This window comes from Pteropus vampyrus, unplaced genomic scaffold (assembly GCF_000151845.1).
Source record: "Pteropus vampyrus isolate Shadow unplaced genomic scaffold, Pvam_2.0 Scaffold212, whole genome shotgun sequence".
NCBI lineage: Eukaryota > Metazoa > Chordata > Mammalia > Chiroptera > Pteropodidae > Pteropus > Pteropus vampyrus.
In genome coordinates, this window is record NW_011888993.1 from 1,066,843 (window position 1) to 1,070,292 (window position 3,450).

General features: G+C 53.1%; 1 protein-coding gene across 1 annotated transcript in view; it reads left to right on the forward strand.

Annotated features, from left to right (window-relative positions):
* The first annotated feature begins 3,324 nt into the window (after window positions 1–3,324).
* S1PR4 (sphingosine-1-phosphate receptor 4) overlaps window positions 3,325–3,450 on the forward strand; it is a 3,926-nt gene continuing 3,800 nt past the window's right edge. Inside the window, exon 1 of the mRNA XM_011372661.2 lies at window positions 3,325–3,428. The gene's annotated coding sequence lies outside the window, so the exon portion shown is untranslated. The remainder of the gene's footprint in view (window positions 3,429–3,450) is intronic.

Here is a 3,450-nt window from a genome sequence, read left to right on the forward strand (position 1 = left end):
ACAGCCCTCAGAGCCAAAATTATCTGGCCCTTTGCAGAAAAAATTGGCTGACCTGTGTGCTAGTTCTGCCCGTGGTTAACCTTTTCCTTTGTATTTCTCTGTAAGCGTAATCTAAAAGAATATCATATATTCTTTAGACAATACGCACATTCTTTTCCTTAATATTTCTAAATAATTTTAGAGTAAGTTGGAGATACTGTGCTCCTTTACACCCAAACCCATGTATCTCCTATGAAAATAGGAAATACTTTTGTTATGGAAGCAGAGGGTGAATCTTGCATTGTTACGATAATATCTAATATACAGCCCATGGGAAAATGTCCTCAGTTGTCCCAATATTGCCTTTTGAAGCTACTTGTCCTCCATTCCAGAACCCAGTGGGGGACCACTCGCCGCATTTGGTTTCACGTGTCCTGGGTCTCCTTTCCCCCAGGGCAGCCTGAGCCATTGTCTTTCACAGCCCTGACCCTTTGGAGGAGTACAGGCCTGTCATTCTGTGGGACGTCCCCAGAGTGCGTTTGCCTGCTGGCGGCTCATGACCTGACGCAGGCCGGACACTTTAGCGGGAACGTCACAGAAGCAGAAGCGACGTGTCCTCAGCGTGTATATCAGGAGGCCCTCCGTGTTCATTTATTGCATCCCTGGGGATGCTGACTTGGTCACTTGGTGAAGACGACGTTCGTCGGGGTTCTCGAATAACACGTTTTTCTCTTTGCAGCTAGTATGTAATCTGTAGGAAGATACTTTGAGATTATGTAAGTATCCCGCTCTCAAACAGACTCCCGCCCAAGGATCTTAGCATTTATTGTGGATTCTCGCCTAGCATGGTTACAAAAGGGTGATTCTTCTAACTCTTGTTGGATCATATGGAAAGGTCTCTTTTTTCCTAATTTTTGTTTTATTGTGGTAAAATACACATAACAAAATCGACCATCTTAACCGTTTTGAGTGTACCATTCATTCACGCTCTGGTGCAGCTGTCCCGCCATCCATCGTCAGAACCTTTCACGTTGTAAAACTGAAACTCTGTCCCCCTCCCCCTCCCCCAGGCCCCGGGCCCCCACCATCTACTTCCTGTCTCTATGAATTTGAGCTCATTCAGTTGCTGATGCTCACAGGACTCCAGGTTGGCCCAGCGCCCCTTGGGCTGGTTCCTACATCTCTGACGCAAGTCCCCCTCCTTCCTGGAGCACTTCGCTTACCTCCTGACCCACCAACGCGGTCCAGACTCATCTTGCGCTCTTCCTGCCCCACTCCCCCCACCTTCTTCGGAAGAGGATGATATTCAAAAGCCAAGATCTGGGTGTTTGACGTGCTCATTGCTGTCGGAGAGTCTCAGTGGACAGAGTCAGGAAATAGATTTGTGTTAAAATCACGAGTCCGCGCTGACACTTTCGATTCGATTCTATTCCCGTGGGGTTCTTCCACGTTCTCCCATTCCGTGTTTACATCTTTCTCCCCCAGTGAAGACCTGGCTCTTAATAACAATATGGAAACATCAGTACTGTGCTCAGTATCGATCATCACGCACACGGTATTTCCGGATGGCCGCCCCCATACCACTCCTGAAAGTGCGTCTACCAGACCAAGTTCAAAATCTCTTTGCACTTCTTTTGGTCTTTAGAGCGAGTGGTATATCCAGAAGTTGCATGAGCTGGTGCTGTTCTATTTCCGTGCAGTTATGTTTTTCCTTTGAGATGCGGTTAGGTTCATTCGTCTTCTATTTCTGTTCTTCAAGCTCTTATTCTCCGTCCTTGTTGATTTAATCTTATCGTTGACCATAGGAAGCATTGATAGAGTTTAAAGACTATGCAAAGGGGGACACTCAGAGGGTGTCATCGCCCCTTTTCAATTTCGTTCGCACCTAGCCCCCTCCCCTCCCCCCCGTAGGTAACCAATGTATGTCATCAGTTCTTGGTTTATCTTGCCCGTGTTCCTTTTGCAAACATGAGCAGATGTGTATCTATTTTGTCCCCCATTCTTTATTGCATAGTACCCCTCAACCTGTGCTCTTTTGTATTTTTTCCCAATATGACCTGGAACTCACTCCATTCCATTCACGGGTGCGTAGTGCCACACTCTGGGTACAGCCTAACCTATCAGCCTCTCCGTGTACAGATGTTTGGGGCGCTTCTAATATCTTGCATTTACAGACAGCAGTGAATCACCTTCTGCGTGTATTGTTGGAGCTGTGTTTCCAGGCCGGATTCTAGAGGGGGCTCATTCTTCTGCAGCCCAGGGATGATCGCGATCACACAGGCAGGTGTCATGCATGGACGGCCTTGCTCCCAGGCAGCAGGCTCTTCATGGGGAGGTCGCCGCTGGACAGCTCTGCCTCGTTAGTCAAACTCTGCTTGCTCATAGCGTTCCACTGCAGTCCTGACTTTGCACTCTGGACCTGAGGTCGGGGTTTAGTAAGGCTTGGGGCTCAACTAGAGTTGGGGCTCGGCTTGGGATCAGGGCTCAGTCCAGGGCCAGGTCTCAGCAGGGTCATGGGGCAGGGTCACAGCCAGCATATGGTCATAGGCTCGGCCAGGGTCAGGGTTCAGCCTAGGATGAAAGCTCAGTGTAGGATCGGGGCTCAGCCTGGGACTGGGGCTCAGTCCAGGGTACAGATGGAGCCTCAGAACTCACAGTGCACTTCTGTGAGTGTGTCCGAATCAGATGGTCTGCTGTGAGGCCTGGACCGAGGGTCGACTGTGCAGGGTGGTACCTGGGAACCACTTGGTGGCATTTCCCACCCCAGCCGGGGCCTTAAACCCCAGCTGCCTGGGCAGCTGCCTGCACGGCCCCTCCCCCCACAACCTCCTCTTCAGATCCGTTTCTGCTTGGTCACCTCCAGTGAGGAGATGCTACCGCCTCCCTCGGCAGTGCCTCGATCTGAGCTCCCCTGGAACCCGCCTGCCCCCCGAGCTGAGCAGTGAGCAGAGGGAGGAGCTGGTCAGCAAGCACAGGCACCTGGGCTGCCCGCCCTCCTCCTGCCCACCCTACCACCCGTGGGGACACTTGTGCCCCATGCAGGCCTGGCGAGGGTGCCTGCCGAACCCTGAGACCCCAGGGGGGACTCTACTGTGTGCACGCCCCACACTTCCCACCCCATCTGGCGCCCACACCTCTGTCCTCAGCCATCTCACTGAGTCAGCCTGAGCCAGGTCAGGATGGACGTTGGGTGGGGTGAACCCCCACTTTTCCTGTGAGCTCCTCCCCCCAGAGGTGAGGGGCTGCCCTGTGGGGGGGGGTCCCCAGCTCTGCTCCGAGTAGTGCCGGCTCAGGGGGCAGGAGAGACACCCAGAAACTGGTCGGGAGGGTCCTGGCCCTGGAGAGCCAAGCGTGCCCGAGGTGGGTGTTCACTGCCCACTGTGCGACCCGGGTCAGCGGTGCTGCCTCTCTGGGCCTCGGGGTCCCCTTCTGTGACAGGCATGATGCAGGTGCGTCCCGGCCCTGTTGTGG